The 18,056-nt window shown below is 35.3% G+C and overlaps 1 protein-coding gene and 1 pseudogene across 1 annotated transcript in view; one reads left to right on the top strand and one right to left on the bottom strand.

Moving 5' to 3' along the window:
- The window catches only part of PRKACB (protein kinase cAMP-activated catalytic subunit beta), a 121,981-nt gene that overhangs the window by 98,212 nt on the left and 5,713 nt on the right, over positions 1–18,056 (bottom strand). The window lies entirely within an intron of this gene.
- On the top strand, positions 10,359–11,330 carry LOC105863924 (ATP synthase F(1) complex subunit gamma, mitochondrial pseudogene; annotated as a pseudogene).

Raw genomic sequence — 18,056 nt, 5'->3', positions numbered from 1 at the left:
CAGCCATCTTCACTCTGTCACAGTCTACCCTCTGGCCACATATTATTTATAACATATTCCTCTCTTTTCAAAATATACTCAACCCTTTAAGACACACCCCCTAGAGTCTCATCCCATTATCATATCGCTCAAAGTCCAGGATGTAATCTACATCAAGTGCAGATGGAGAGGAGGCTCCTCAGATTCAGTATCTTGAGTGCAGCTCCTCATATAATGTAGTTCCTCTTAATCTGAAGACCTGTGGACTGAAGAGACAAGTTATTGGCTCAACAGACCCACAATATACAATGGTGAGATCGAATAGGAAAATTGCAATGAACACTCCCATTCAAAAAGGGGAAAACAAGAGGTACATAACACTTCCTGGTCAATAGCATTCCAAAATTTAGTTGGGCACATGTTACTAGTTCCTCAATTAGTCTGGTGGGTGATTCTCCAGGCTCATTTCTTAGCTGTACTCTCTGGCTTCTTAGCTGCATTCTTTGAGTTGTCCTTCATTTTCCATAAGAAATGATTTATGATTAGAGCTGAATAGCTTCTCAGCATGCTTCCTTTCCAAAGGAGGTTGAGAGCCTAGACACTTCTTATCATTATGAACTTTCTTTATCCCTTTCAATATAAGCCAATACAATTCCTTTTAAAACTCTGTGGATTGCTTATACATAAAATTCTAATCAATTCCAAAAACAAAAGCTACATCCTCATTTCCTTTGGAGAGACCCTTATCTACCTTGGTTCTCATATAAGACTGCTATGGGACAAGTCCTTAGGTGTTCTATAAGCGACAACTGTCTAATTGAGAAGGTATGTGAGCCACACACTTAAGATTCCTACAAGCCTTTTAGTCTAACTGAAGGTCCATTAGGCATCACTTTAAATCTTCTGGGGACCTAGCAAAGGATCTTACAAAATATTTTTTGAAATATTTTTTAATAAGGTACAGTTATTTTACCTTATTAAAAGAAGATAAAAAAGTCAAGAGATAAGATTTATCATAAAAATATAACTATAAGCCATTGAAGCCCTCCTTCTTGCACCCAGAATTCTAGAGAAAGAATTTTCCAAATCTTTATTAAACAATTATCTGCCGGGCGCGGTGGCTCACGCCTGTAATCCTAGCACTCTGGGAGGCCGAGGCGGGCGGATTGCTCAAGGTCAGGAGTTCAAAACCAGCCTGAGCGAGACCTCGTCTCTACCATAAAAATAGAAAGAAATTAATTGGCCAACTAATATATATAATATAAAAATCAGCCGGGCATGGTGGCTCGTGCCTGTAGTCCCAGCTACTCGGGAGGCTGAGGCAAGAGGATTGCTTGAGCCCAGGAGTTTGAGGTTGCTGTGAGCTAGGCTGACGCCATGGCACTCACTCTAGCCTAGGCAAGAAAGCGAGACTCTGTCTCAAAAAAAAAAAAAAAAAAAAAATTATCTCATCAATTATGTAAGTCACTGCTCCTGTTATTTAGATAGATTAAATTCCTCTTAGAATTCAATGCTAGAAAAGTGGTTCTGTATTGCATAACTCCCTTGCCATGTAAAAAGTGCTAAGTTTTATGCTCAAATAAAGTAACTAGCACAGCATAGGTTTACTGGTTCAACCAATTCCCTACCTTTTATTTTGAGGCTTTTGTTTATTTTGAAAATTCTGCTTTAAAGGTAATATGATTAATGTATATACCTTCTATTGCAAAACACCTGAAATCTTTTTTGGTTGTGCTAATGAAGTAGGGATGAGGAAGTGACAAGCATGAGAAATAAATGAAAGTTGTAAAGAAAATAGAAAGTTCCACTCCTGGTTTGGGAAAATGAACCTCCCTCCCCCATTCCTGGGGTTTATAAAAAAAAAACAAAAAACTGCCTGTGATGGTCAGTTTTATGTGTCAACTTGGTTAGGGTATAGTCTCTAGTTACTCAAACATTGTTTTGCTTTGAAGGTATTTTGTAGATATGATTAAAGTCTATAATCAGTTTACTTCAAGTAAAGATTATCCTAGATAATCTGGGTGGGTCTGAGTGAACCAGTTGAAAGGCTTTAAGAGCAGAACTGAAGCTTCCCTGAAGAAATTCAGCCTGTGGATTTCAGCTTCAGCCTATGCTAGAGAGTTTCAGCTTGTCCTTCCTTACAGTTTGCCCTATGGATTTTGAACTTATCTAGCCAGTCTCCAGAATCAATAAGTCAATGATATTTCTTGCAACATATTTCTGAATATATATCCTACTGGTTCTGTTTCTCAGGTATAACCCTGACTGATACACTGCCTTATAGAGTAATGAGTTTCCTATCATTGGAAAGATTATAATGAAAGAGAAAACTAAATGAAGTAAAAGTTGACAAATTTTTAGAAAGGTAGGCAAATATGGCATGATGATTAAGAACACTCTAGAGTTAGACTGCTTGGGTTCAAATCTTGACTACTTATTAACTGTGTGTCATTGGACAAGTTACATAATCTCTCTATGCCTCAATTTCCTCTTGTAAAAATAAGAACAACCATAGTTCCTACTTCAAAGTATTGTGAAGATTAAATAGATTATTATACATATAGCACTGATGACAGTGCTGCCACATGGGAAAAGCTAAGGAAGATTCAAAAAAGGTGATAGGTAGATAGATAGATTTTCTAAGATCTATCTTAGAAGGTCCATCGGATTCAATGATAGTTTCAAGTGCATAATTTTTAAAAGAAAATTGTCATCACTATGTTAAGCAAATGGTATAACACAGTGATTATGAGAAGAGGGCCTAGAATCAGACAGACAATGTTTACATCACACATAACTCAGCCACTTAACTAGCTGTGTGATCTTTATTTTCTCTAAGCCTTAGTTTTCTTGCTAGAAAATAAAATGATGATAGTATTTACTATATAGGGTTATTGAGAGAAACAAATGATATAAGCTACTTTATGCAATTATTAAAGTTTTAATGGATAACTTACTAAAATTTCCCCCTTAATTTTTATATCTTTTTATTCTTAATGATCTTGAGCTGATGAACATAAATCAGATCCCTATAATCTAACATTACCCCAGTAGATTTGCTGTTTCTAGTTTCATAGACTGACAATTCAGATAACTTGTTAAAAATGAACTCAATCTACACAAACAGTGGTTAAGGATTTCCTGTAAAAACAATAGCTACTATTTATTGATCATCTTCTGGATACCAAGAGAAACACATCATACATGATTTCTAAACCTCACAACTACACTATCTCCATTTTGCAGATGAGGAAAAATTCTGAAAGTAACTGCATGTGTTCTCATACAAATGCTCTGTGATATCTATTATTGCTTCTCTGAGAACACTTTTTAAATTTTCTGGATGTCAGTGTGATTGACACACTAGGTTAATAATATTAAGTGCTCAGGTAAGTAATCTCTGATCATCTCAATCCCTAGCTTCTAAATTCTCAAAGGACATTTAGTTAATTTAAAAGGGGAGAGGGCAAAATAGGGGGGGCAGCAAAACAATTCAATTACTTTCTCAATTAGATATATTTATATGTTATTAATAAAAGCTATATTTACAGAGAATAAGAATACATTCCCATTTAACTAATCGAGTATGAATATTTTTAAACTCAAGAAAAGACATATATTTAAAATGAAGTAGTATGTGCTAATCTATAAAATATATAAATTAACACTGTCTTTGACTATACATTAATTGAAAACTCATGGTATTAAAATGCATTGATTAAATTGTCCTTTTAACTGAAAATTACATTAAGTTAAAAATCAAATTCTTTAAAAGTACTTTGCTGATATTATTTATGGTATTTTAAACTGGTATGGTATTTATGGCATTGTACCTATGAATATATTTAATACTATAAATAATATTGGCTACTTGTAGTTAATTTAATATATATATTCATTTAATATGTATATCCTCTAATCTTTTTAATATAATATCTAAGTTATATTATATATATTATATATATAATATATTATATATATTATATATATATTATATTATATATATATTATATATATATCTAAGTTATATTATTAATATGTATATTCCCACCCTATCCTACCTTAGCCACTCACTCCAAACCCATTTCATTCTACCCTTTCTTTTTTTTGGAGACAGACTCTTACTCTGTTACCCAGGCTAGAGTCCGTGGCATCAGCCTAGCTCACAGCAACCTCAAACTCCAGGGCTCAAGTGATCCTCCTGCCTCAGCCTCCCGAGTAGCTGGGACTACAGGCATGCGCCACCATGCCCGGCTAATTTTTTCTATGTATTTTTAGTTATCCAGTTAATTTCTTTCTATTTTTTAGTAGAGACGGGGTCTCGCTCTTGCTCAGGCTGGTTTCGAACTCCTGACCTAGAGCTATCCTCCTGCCTCGCCCTCCCAGAGTGCTAGAATTATAGGTGTGAACCACTGCATCTGACCATCTACCCTTTCTTGACAACCAGGATCTATCTTTTTAGTTTACTCTCTGTAATATCTCAACTCTAATAATCTTCAAACTCTATCAGTATCTCTAATCCTTTTTCTGTTCTTTCATACCTTAATATTCTCTTTTTCCTCCTTAAAAAGCACAAATGCCAATGCTAAGCATTATAATCACTTCCTGCATACACTTTCAGCCACTTGCCCCTCTCTCATTTTATCTATACTAGCTTGGCAAAACCATAACTCTGGTGAAATCTCTATACCTACACCGTGCCTGCACTAGTGCAGCCTGGGGAGGCTAGAGAAAAATATAAACTACTCTGAAGTTTTATCATTTGAATTCACAACCAGAGCCCCCAAGTGTATATTCATTGATGTCCAGCAATTATTTTCCTACTCCATTCAATCTCCAGCTCTCCTAGCTGACTTTCATACCTTCTCCTCTTTCCCAAACCTCCAACACTTTTTCCATAATTCTTACTCTCAAATGATAATATTGCTTCCTACTGCTCTGAGAAATGTAAGCAGATCTAAATGCGCAAGATAAAGCAATATAGCTTTTAGAAGAAAACAAGAAGAATTTGAAGCAAAGATTTCTTAAAAAGGAAACAAAATGTGCTAACTATAAAGGAAAAAAATTAGTACTTTGAGTATACTGAGATTAAAAACTTATATTTATCAGAAGATGCCATTAATAGAATGAAAATACAAGCCATGGAGTTGGAGAAAATATTTATTTGTTATTTATTTACATTTATATACTGTGTGCATATATAACATTCCCACAAAATAATAACTCCTATTTTCTTTTCTAAGAAAAATAGGCAAAAGATTAAAGCAGACACTACATCTAAAAAGGATATTCAAATGGCCACAAAGCATATAAAAAGGTGCTCAGCATGACTAGTCATAAGGGAAATAAAAGCTATTAATAAAACCATAATTAGATACTGATAGACACTCACTATAATGGTTAATTATATGTATCAACTTGTCTAAACTAAGGGATATACCAATAGGTGATAAAACATTATTTCTAGGTGTGTCTGTGAGGATGTTTCTGAAGAGATTTGCATTGGAATCAGTAGACTGAGTAAAAAAGATTGCCCTTACCAATGTGGGCGGGCACTATCCAGTTTGTTGAGGTCCTGAATAGAACAAAAAGGTAGAGGCAGAAGAAATTCACTCTCTGTCTAAGCTGGGATAGCTATCTTCTCCTGCTTTTGGACATCAGTGTCCCTGGTTCTCAGGTCTTTAGACTCGGACCAGGACTTATACCACTGACCCCCCAGTTTTCAGGCCTTTGCGTTTAGACCAGAACTTACACCATCAGCTCCCCTGGTTCTCAGGCCTTGGGACTTGGACTGAATTACACCACCAGCTTTCCTGGCTCCCCGACTTGCAGACAACAGATTGTGGGACTCTTAGCTTCCATAATCACATGAGTTAATTTCCATAATAAACATATACATATATATGAAGAGATTTATGTTATACGCAAACACATTCACACACACAGACAGACAGACACACACACCTCCTATTGGTTTTGCTTCTCTGGAGAACCCTGATTAACTCACACCAAAATGGCTGAAATGATACAAAACAACATCTATCAATACCAAGGATGGTGAAGATATGGAGCAATGAGAACTTTCTACACTGCTGCTAGGAGTGTAAATTGGTACGACCTCTCTGGAAAATGTTTGGCAGTATCTACTAAAACTGAAATAGATATTTTGTGACTGAGCATTCCATTTATATGTATATGCCTAACAGAACTGAGCACAGATATGTATGAAAAGGCACAGGAATGCTCAGTAATGTTCAAAGAAGTTTTATTCATAATAGTTTCAAACACGGTGGTGGTGCAGTGGTAAGCATAGCTGCCTTCCATAAATAGTCCTAAACTGGAAAACAACCCAAGTGACCAGCAACTGTAGAATGAAAAAATATATTGTGGTATGTTCACACAATGGAACACTATACATCAATAAAAAATAAAGTACTGATACATGTGACAGCATGGATAAATTTTACAGATTTAATGTTGAGATTAATAGTCCAGGCACAAAAGAGTAAAATTGTAGTTCTACTTATGTAAAGCTCAAAAATAGGCAAAACTAATCTATGGTGACAGATTCTCAGAACAGTGGTTACCTTTGAGGCTCACTGACTTTGGAGGGGTACAAAGGAAGCGTCTAGAATGCTGTTAGTTTGCATAGATTGATCTAATCATGATTATGTTAATAAATTCATTTGTAAAACCTCTTCAATCTATAAGCTTGAAATTCACACATTTTATGTTGTGATTCATTAGACAGATTTACAAAAAGAAAAAATACTATCACAGGACCTCTGCTTCAATAAAGTCATTTATATCAGAAAAAATATCTTGGTGAAAATAACTATAAATACTGGTGGGAATAGGGATAACAGTTGTTTGAAAGTACTATAAAGCAAACAAGGCAGCAGGTCTTGAGGAGCCAACATCCTGGAAAGATTAAAAAAATGATTAAGGAGAGACCTATAGTCTCTACTGATTTTGCCCACAAGGCATTTTCTAACAGGTAAAAATGCCTTTTGGGCGTTTTTACCCATTGCTAGAGGCTGAGAGTCAGATATTCAACATCACACTTGGCTGGAAAGAAAAAATTGGAATTCAGGGACTTTAGAGACCAAGATCTCAGAAACAAAAAGCCCAGCATTCTGGACTACTTTTTCTTTTTTGTAGCATTCAGATGTCTAAGGTTCCTGGGGCATGACACTAAAAAATACATAGTGAAAAGCAGCTTTTTAGGAGGCTAGAAAACTAAGCAAAGACTTCGGTAATCTCACAATGGTGAGGAAACAAAAATTGGAGTTCAGAGCTAGCCAAGAAGGTGACTAGCATGAAGTAATAAATATCTCATGCTTTCCGTCAAACTCCATGGAAGGCTCTACCAATAGAAATAAGGATAAACAGGAAATAGACCAAGCCTCACAAAGACTGAGACAAGCCGAAAAGTCATCTCAATTGCTGAATGGATCAATACAATCTGACCCAACCCTTACCATCAGCCAAAAGAAATCCTCTCTAAAGAAATATAACACCATACGGAATATCTCCAATTCTCCACACATAATTGCCAACATTCAAAGATTCCTAGGCATGCCAAAAGATAAGACCAAACAACCAAAAATTACAGAATAAACATGCAACAGAAACATACAATGATAATCAAAATCGTAGATTCAGATATGAACTTTAATATAGGTATGATTAATTTGTTCAACAAAATAAATGACAAGATAAAAAATTTTATGAGATAAGTGGAAATTAAAGAAAATCAAATGGAAAGTCTAGAGGTTAAAAAGATAATAATTGAGGCCAGGAGCAGTGGCTCACGTCTGTAATCCTAACACTTCCAGAAGTCTCTTGGCAGAATCTTTGGGGTTTTCCAGATATAAGATCATTTTATCAGCAAAGAGCAATAGTTTGACCTCTTCTTTCCCCATTTGGATACCCTTGATTTCCTTCTCTTGTCTGACTGCTGTGGTTAGGAGTTCCAGCACTATATTAAACAGAAGTAGTGACAGTGGACAACCTTGTCTGGTTCCAGTTCTAAGTAGGAATGCTCTCAATTTTTCTCTGCTCAGTATTATGTTGGCTGTGGGTTCGTTGTATATGGCTTTTATAATATTGGGATATGTTCCATCTATGCCTATTGTGCTAAGAGTTCTGTATCACAAAAGGGTGCTGAATTTTGTCAGATGCTTTTTCTGTGTCTATCGAGAGGATCATATGGTCATTGTTTTTGCTTCTATTTATGTGGTGAATCACATTTACAGATTTGTGTATACTGAACCATCTTTGCATCTCTGGGATGAAGCCCACTTGATTGTGGTGGATTATTTTTTGATGTGCTCCTAAATTTGGTTTGTTAGGATTTTGTTGAGAATGTTTCCAATGATAATCATAAGGAATACTAGTCTGTAACTTTTTTTGTTGCATCCTTTCCTGGCTTTAGTATCAGAGTGATATTGGCTTTGTAGAATGAATTGGGGAGGATTCCTTCCTTCTCTATGTTATGAAATAATTTCTGCAGTAGAGGGACTAGTTCTTCTTTCTAGGTCTGGTGAAATTTAGCTGTGGAATGATCTGGTCCAGGACATTTTTGTTAGGAGATTTTTTTTTTTTGCAACAGTCTCGCTTTGTGCCCAGGCTAGAGTGAGTGCTGTGGTGTCAGCCTCGCTCACAGCAACCTCAAACCCCTGGGCTCAAGCAATCCTTCTGCCTCAGCCTCCAGAGTAGCTGGGACTACAGGCATGCGCCACCATGCCTGGCTAATTTTTTCTATATATATTAGTTGGTCAATTAATTTCTTTCTATTTATAGTAGAGATGGGGTCTCACTCTTGCTCAGGCTGGTTTCGAACTCCTGACCTTGAGCAATCCGCCCACCTTGGCCTCCCAGAGTGCTAGGATTACAGGTGTGAGCCACTGCGCCCGGTCCTAGGAGATTTTTTATTGCTGCTTCAATTTTGTTATTTGATATTGGTCTCTTCAGGAGTTCTATTTCTTCCTGATTGAGCCAGGAAGGTTGCGTGTTTCCAAAAATTTGTCCATTTCCTCTACATTTTCAAGTTTATGTGCATAGATATTTTTATAGTATTCAGGGATTATATTTTGTATTTCTGTGGTTATCAGTTGCAATATTTCCTTTTTCCTTTCTGATTGAGCTTATTAGGGTCCTTCCTTTTCTATTTGGTTAATCTAGTGAGAGCCTGTTGACATTTTGTTCATCTTTTCAAGGAATGAACTTTTTGTTTCATTAATCTTGTGTATAATTCTTTTGTTATTGATTTCATTTAGTTCTATTCTGACCTAAGCTATTTCTTTTCTTCTGCTGGGTTTGGGATTGGATTGCTGTTCCTTTTCCAATTCCTTGAGATGATTCATTAGCTTGTTGATTTGTGATCTTTGTCTTTTGGATGTAGGCATTTATGAGTATGAATTTTCCTCTTATGACTGTTTTTGCTGAATCCCATGGGTTTTGATAACTTGTATCCTCTTTCTTATTTAGTTCCAAGAATCTTTTGAGTTCCACTTTAATTTCCTCCTTGACCTAATAACGACTCAGGAGTAGGTTAATTTTCATGACTCTGTGAAGAGTTGAGTGTTTCTGTTGGAATTGATTTCTAATTTTATTCCACTCTAATCTAAGAAGATACACAGTATAATTTCTATTTTTTTTTATTTGCTAAGGCATGTTTTGTGGCCTATGATGTGATCAATCTTAGAGCATGTTCAATGAGATGATGAGAAGAGCATATATTTAGTAGTTTTTGAGTAGAATGTCCTGTAAATGTCTGGCCTCTTTGTTCTAGAGTTCTGTTTAAGTCCATCATTTCTTTACTTATTTTCTGCTTAGAGGACCTGTCCCATTTTGCCAATGGGGTGTTGAAATCCCCAGCTATTATGGTGCTATTTATCATTTTATTTAGATCATAGGGTTTGCTTTATGAATCTGTGTGCACCTGCATTAAGTGAATAAATATTCAGAATTGTTAAGTCATCTTGTTGAATTGTTCCCTTTGCCATTATATAATGACCATCCTTGTCTTTCATTACTTTTGCTGATTTGAAGTCTATACTGTATGATATGAGAATGGCTATACCAGCTTTCTTTTGTTTTCTATTTGCATGGAATATTGTTTTCCATAACTTCACCTTGAGTGCTTGAGTCTGAATGAGTCCTTGTGAGTTAGATATATTTCCTGGAGATAGCAGATACTTGGCTGGTATTTTTTTAATTCATTCAGCCAGCCTATGTCTCTTTGGTAGAGAGTTCAAGCATGAATGAACACTTTTAAAAAGAGGATATGCAAATGACAAATACAAATATGAAAAAAATAATTAACAGTATCAGTCATCAGGAATGTGCAAATTAAAACCAGGATACAGGAGGCCTGTCTGAGCGACCTTCAGCGCGGTTGGGTCCAAGTTTGAAATATGGCAACTTTGAAAGATATTACCAGGCGACTGAAGTCCATCAAAAACATCCAGAAAATTACCAAGTCTATGAAAATGGTAGCAGCACCAAAATATGCCCGAGCTGAGAGGGATCTGAAACCAGCTCGAGTGTACGGAACAGGATCTTTGGCTCTTTACGAAAAAGCTGATATTAAGGTGCCTGAAGACAAGAAGCACCTCATCATTGGTGTGTCCTTAGATAGAGGGCTTTGTGGTGCCATCCATTCCTCAGTTGCCAAGCAGATGAAAACTGAGGTGGCTTCGCTCACAGCAGCCGGGAAAGAAGTTATGATTGTTGGAATTGGTGAAAAAATCAGGGGCATACTTCATAGGACTCATTCTGACCAGTTTCTGGTGGCATTCAAAGAAGTGGGCAGAAAGCCCCCTACTTTTGGAGATGCGTCAGTCATTGCCCTTGAGTTACTAAATTCTGGATATGAGTTTGATGAAGGCTCTATCATCTTTAATCGTTTCAGGTCTGTCATCTCCTATAAGACAGAAGAAAAACCCATCTTCTCTCTTAATACTGTTGCAAGTGCTGAGACTATGAGTATCTACGATGATATTGATTCTGATGTGCTACAAAATTACCAAGAATACAATCTGGCTAACATCATCTACTACTCTTTGAAGGAGTCTACCACCAGTGAGCAGAGTGCTAGGATGACAGCCATGGACAACGCCAGCAAGAACGCTTCTGATATGATTGATAAGTTGACTTTGACATTCAACCGCACCCGCCAAGCTGTCATCACGAAAGAGTTGATTGAAATTATCTCTGGTGCTGCAGCTCTGGATTAATGAAAATCAAGTTCCATCCTCAGATAAGAGGTAAAGAAGGAAAATTCAGCCAGCTGATTTGTTTTTAACTTACTGCTGTTTTGTCAGAAGTTGTTGCTCCACTGTTTGAATGAAGACAGCAAGATATTTGTAAATTATCTTACAATAAACAACTTAAAATAAAAAAAATAATAAAAAAAAAACCCAGGATACACTCACTAGAATGGGGTACAATTAGAAATATGAAAAAACATCAAATTTGGGAACAATATTAAGTGACTAAAATCCTTAAGCACTTTTGGATGGAAATAATTCAATCACTCTGAAAACCTATTAGGCAGTATCTACCAGAATCACATACTCTATGACCCAGAAATCTAGCAATTAATTCAATCTCATTCTCTCCCCACCTCCCTGTCTGTCTCTCACACACACACAAAGGCACATATTCATGTAATGCATATATGTGCATATATACCACAAATTTATCTAATAATATTCATCAAAACACACATACATTCACCAAAAATCATGTACTGAAGTGTTCACAGCATTATTTGTAAGAGTCCCAACTAGAAACAACTGAAATTTACATAATCAGTTAAAGACATTTTGCTATACTCATACAATGTTATATATCTATGAAAATTAACAAACCACTGCTAACACAAAAACATGGAGAAATCTCACAAATATGTGAGAGAAAGAAGCCAGACATAAGAAATTCATGATGTAGCATTCCACCTTTTAAGTCTAGTAAGGATTGGGTAGCGGCAGGCAGGAAGCTTCTGGGGTATCAACGATATTCTATTTCTTGGTATGAGTGATATTTTAAATGGGTATTCACTTTATCAGTTCCATCAACCTATACATTAACATTTGAAGACTTTAAATGTATGTTACACTTCAATTAAATTTTTACTTAAAAATATTACTACTATAACAAAATATCACAATTCTGTTTTACAAAATGTTATAATATAGATCCCAAGAACAACAAAAAAGTTTCCTCCTGCCCACTATGCCTTCACTATGGTCTCCAGTGGTTTTTGAAAAAACCACTGGGAAAAAAATTTTGAAGATTTTTGGATCACTGTTTCCTTTGAGTACAATAAAGATTAAAGATTGAAAGTCATTAAAATGTTTGCTCCCCATGCTAAACTTGTATGAGTAGTAGAACAATAAGGTTAAATCCGAGAGATTGTTAAGTCAAAGAAGATAAAGGTATTGAGGAAAGGTTCCTATTTATTAAACTGAATTATGCATGTAACCAAATTTGACATTTTTTATGTTGTTCCATACTTCATATAACTTCATGTTGATACTTCAATTTTAATAGGCAGACTACAACTTTCAAATAAATTGCATTCTAAAAGTTGAGCTGCATTAAGTTTTCTGCATCTTAATTGTAAGTAGCTATATATATTACAGCAAGAAAAGAAAAAAGAACACTTTTCTCCACCACCCCCCCCTCCCCGCCCACCACCCTGGCATCAGGTTTTACCCAGGACATTAAAATTACCTACCTGGTCACCAAAGTCAACTGCATTAGCCACACATACCATAAATCACAGATGGTAAGTTCACTTCAGTACGTTATAGATGAAAAAGGGAAAGAAGAGAAAGTATGGCCAAATAGCAACACTGAAAGTTAAAGAAAAAGGGGTGCATACTTTTAAAATGAATGAGAAGACAGGTTGGATATAAAAGATAAGAGTACACAATAACATAAGACTCCTGGGAAGGAGGGGATGGGATCCAAAGTAAGGGATCCAAAGTAATATTGGAGAGATTGACCTTGAAGACAATGATGTATCATGAGGTAGTTTTTTACCTACCTCATGATTTTTGGACTTTTAAAACATGTCCAAAAATTCTTTTAACTAGTTCCATCAAAGGCAGGAATCTAATTCACCTTTCTTTGATATGGACTCATTTATAAGCAACTCACTTCTAATGAATAGAATGCAGCAAAAAAGATGCTGATGACTTCAGAAGATAGGTCATAAAAGGTGACACAGCTTCCACCTGGCTCTCTTCCTCTTTCTTGGAACTCAGCCACCATGGTATAGGAGGCCCAAGCCATATGTAGAGGTCATATGCAGGTGCTATAGGTGACAGTCCCAGCAAAGGTTCAAAGTTGGCATCAACAAGGAGACACAGGAATGAGCAAGTCTTTAGGTGATTCCAATTCCCAGCTTTTTAGCTGAGCTAGCTGATGTCAAATAGAGCAGAGAACAAACTGTCCTCGCTGAGCTCAAATTGCATTTTCATAAGCAAAATAAATGTTGTCATTGTTTTAAGCTACTAAATGTAGCAGTGATGTATGATGTAACAATACATAAATAGAAGAGACAACTCCTCTATTATAATAGAATAAGATAAAGTAAAAATACAGGTTTGAATGTGCAATAGGAAGAAGTTAAAGGGGTCCCCGTCTGATAGCTTTTATTTTCCTTATGAAATATGAGGCAAGATCATTGCTTTGAATGAGAGATAATGGAGAAGTCAGATGTATAAAGAGAGAGGAAAGAAATAGAAATTGAGAAAATTGGAGACAGAGTTGAACAGAGAAATGTGGTAAAACTGCTAAGTCATGTTGACAGCCCATTTGAGGTTGATGATAATGAATTTATAGTGCTCTTCAGGATGGTTTTCTCTAACAGTGCTTAGCTCCTGACTGAAAGCACTAAGAAAGCAGATAGCTGAGTTTATCTAAGTAAGATATTTGTCAGAAATATGATAAAGAGACAGAAGTGCAAAGAATTTTGGGGACCAGGGAATCTAAACTGGTTAAGAAGAAAAATGAAGAAGTGAGAGGGCTGACAGACGAATGGATGAGAGCATTCTCATGAAGAATGATCATAATGAGGATACTTTAAAAGCAAGCAAAAAGGAAAGGATGTTCTGATCAAAGAATGACACACCTACATTGGTAATTCTTGAGCAATTAATGAATATGACAAGGTTCTTCGCAAGATTAGATATCTGAAATGAAGTGAAAAGGAGTTAGGAGATAACAGGAGATAACTGAAATGCAATGATGATGGATGGCTCATTACCAGAGAATTTGAAACTACCCATGATGAATGCAGAGTTTAGAGTATAGAGAAAGATTGTGAGCCTGGTGCAAAAGTTTTTGATGAATGCCAAGTAAGCAAGAAATTGGTAAATGGTAGCAACAAGGATGGGAAAGTGGTATACTTGAATGACATAAGCTTCAAATGATGAAGTTTTCAAAAGCTTGGGAGCATAATACTGTATGTCTTCCTACCTGCCTGAGAGCAATCTCTCACTACCACTTATAAGTGATATAATTTTGATATATGTTAAATAAACTAACATGTGCTAAAAAGAGAAAAAAGAGGTTTCCTCTTACCAAGTAAACCAATTATGATTCCCAAACAGTGAATGCATTACAGAGAAAGTTCCTGCCAACTGGGGAAGGGGTTGTACACTTTTAGAAGAGGCTTGAATTTTTGACTCACTTAAATACCCATGATTTTAGCTTCCACCATGGCATAAGCCAAGAACTGTCCACATTCTAGAGATCAAAACACTAAACAAGATAGATACCGTCTCTACCCTCCCAGGTCACAGAAAGCAATATAATATATAAGTGCTATGATTATAGATGTAAACATCTCCAAAATGGACTCAAAGCAAGTTTCTATTTCAGTCAGTTTCAGTCTATTTCCCAAAATGATCTCAGAAATTCTATACTTCTTCCTATATAAACTCCTATGTTACATTTTCACCCTGGTATCCTTCTCAGGCACCTGTGTATCATTATACACCTTATCATAAATATTTAAGTATCTGCCTTCCAGTTTAAGGAGATGAACCAAGTTTTATTTTTATTTGCATCTACAGACTAGCACAGTATCTGGTATGAAGTAGGCACTTATTAAGTACTGATTAAAAATGACTAAAATGACTAAAGATGGAATGAATGAATGGCAAATGAATGAATGTTTTGCCTCTGTGTCATATTGTGAGTTGAATTATGGCTTATTTAGTGACTTCATGACTACAGCCTAAACTGCAACTCATATTCTTCTCCAGTTTAACATTTGATGGCTCCTACCCAATGAGGGAGCCATGCTGAGATTGAAGGAGCTAAATTACAAATATAGGTGGCCCCTGTAAAAGAAGCTAAGAAAAATCTGTATCAACATGTTCTCTCAAGTTTGTGGCTTATATATGACAATGGCCTGCTGATGCTATATGGTCATCTACTTAAGAATATGGTAGAGAAATTAAATACTCATTTTACTAAGACCCTAAACTAATCATATCTCAGGATAGTTTTTTTAATTTTTTGAGGACAAAGTCCAGATGGTGAACACAAATTTGTCACAAACTTAAAGGTTTAGACTCAACAGTTGTCTTACAAGAAAATAAGTTTCAGATGTTCCTGAAAAGTTAACATACGGAACAGTAGGCAATAGTGAATACAACATTAAACTATAGCCATAAAGCCTGGGACTTTATAACTTATTAAAGCAGGCCAGATAAAAGATATGGCATCTATATTGGATTTTCTAAGGCAGAATCAATTTCAATTATGCTAGTGTATCAATTCAACTAATGCATTTCTCTCTTTTAAAAAATCCTAAATTTGATTCAGAAAATCATCTGCATAGATGCAGAGCATTACTGAATCTAATTTACATTACAACAGAAAAGTGAAAAACCAAATTATTGCCAGAGAAAACAATCTATACTCTACTTCCTATAACATTCTCCTAATTGTGCTTTTACTTGTCTAAATCTTCCATGAAGACAACTCTTTATTCCCCATTCCATTAGTTAGGAAATAAAAATAAATGAATGGATGAATTATAAGAGATTAAAATATGAAAATACACTAAAAGCAATTTAAGCTACACTTCCAAATCAGGGGAAACCATTTGTTATTTGCATAATAGTAGTAAACCTCAATCTTAGCAAGAAAAAGTCCTATCTTATGAATACTGATGATTCTTTTGTAAGGTGTAGGGGGCTGGAGAGGTTATAAAACATATAAAAAGAGTAAAAAGGCAAGCCGTAGTGGCACATGCCTGTACTCCCAGCTATCCAGGAGGATCACTTGAGCCCGGGAGTTCGAGTCCAGCCTGGGCAACATAGTGAGACCATGTCTCAAAAAAAGAAAAAAAAGTTTTTTAAAAATATTAAAATTCTCTAGATTTTTAAATTGCTAAAAATATTTCCCAAATTTATAAGAACAGAGGTTTTCACTTTTAAATATAAATGATAACTAATCAGTTACTTACATTTGTTCTTTAAGCCCAGTTTATATCAAAGTTTTCTGTACTTTTATTTACTCTACAACTAGTTTTTATAAGTTTCGAGGCATAGTCCATAGTGTTCCATGTTTGGGTGAGCAATCTCTGCAATCTCAGATTTCCCTATCTATATTATGTGATTTTACACAATTTAATCATGAAGCCCTAATTTTTCTAGATTTGAGTTCATTTAAAAAAAATTTTTTTTTTTAGTTTATCCTTCTACAGTAGACCTCCCATTTTCTTAAGTGCCCCTCATCTAAACTTTCTTTGGTTCTACTATATACAAACCACCACAACTACATATAGTATACTAAAGGTTTTACATAAGAGTAGAATGTTTTATGTTTTATTTCCAAGATTCTCCCCCAATGACAAACATTTAGATGGTGCCTTCATGTAGTAGAACATGACAATATCTTCAAAGATCAGTACAGTGATTCACAAATTTGTTTCTTAGGTCATAATTTGGAGACTATCACTCTTTAAATACAGATCAAAAATTTTTCCTAAATACATTACCTTATATTTATTTGCTCACATTGAGGATCATCTGCCACTTTTCTGCCCACATAGTTTGTGAGAGCTTTCTAGGATTTATCCCCAAATCTTGCTACTTCTCAAGTGTACATTTTTCCTTTTAATAACTATAATCATTGGATTATAAAGCTGGAAGAAGAAATCATAGAGTCATCTAGTCCATACCTCTCAATTTTATACTATCACTTGGAGACATTAAAATCATTATCCAAAGTGAAGTATTAAAATGTATTAGAAAACAGAATTTAGATTTTTTTTACTCAGTTCATGTTCTTACTGTGAAATTACATCTGAACTTTTTAATATCTATTTCAAAGAAAACGGATATTTACTCAGTACATAATATATGATGGTGCTATATTTTATATGGTCGTTACACTACTCCACATAATTCTACAAAGCTCAATAACTTACAGGATGCACACTTAAATTGTGAAAGTAATATTTTATGACTTTAAATTGCTTTGAGCTACATTGTTTCTTTAAAAGTTATATTGTTCTCATCAATGCTTTTATTCTTTTTGAAACAAAAAGGCTAAATTTTTAGTAGTAAGAGTTCTTAATTTATACAAGTAATGCCAGATGTTACCATTTCTACAGCTTCTAAACAGCTGGCTTTGCAAAGTGGAGTAAAATGAGGGTGATATGTGGAAAAGGTCCCTTGACTATCCAAGGTCATTTTCCTTCCATGGCAGAGAGAATAAATAACAATCCACATATACAACAAATAATTAGATATCATTTCTCAGAAATGTCACGGGCACCTCAATATCAAGATGTCCCCCAAATCTGCTTCTGTCCTGTATTTTTTTCCTGTCTCCATTACTGGCATTATAACCCATCCACCAAGACACTAATGCTAAAAATCTCGGCATCATTCCCAGTTCTTCCTTTTTCTCATTTCCCACATCCAATCAGTACAATATATTCTGTTCATTTTATTTTTCAAATTTCTCCCATTTCAAATCCTTTTTCCATCCCTACCTATACTGCCTTGGTTCAAATTCTCAAAATCCCTCACCCAATT

Source organism: Microcebus murinus, chromosome 2 (assembly GCF_040939455.1).
Source record: "Microcebus murinus isolate Inina chromosome 2, M.murinus_Inina_mat1.0, whole genome shotgun sequence".
Lineage (NCBI taxonomy): Eukaryota > Metazoa > Chordata > Mammalia > Primates > Cheirogaleidae > Microcebus > Microcebus murinus.
The sequence above is the reverse complement of the archived record's forward strand: the minus strand, read 5'-3'. Positions and strand labels throughout refer to the sequence as shown.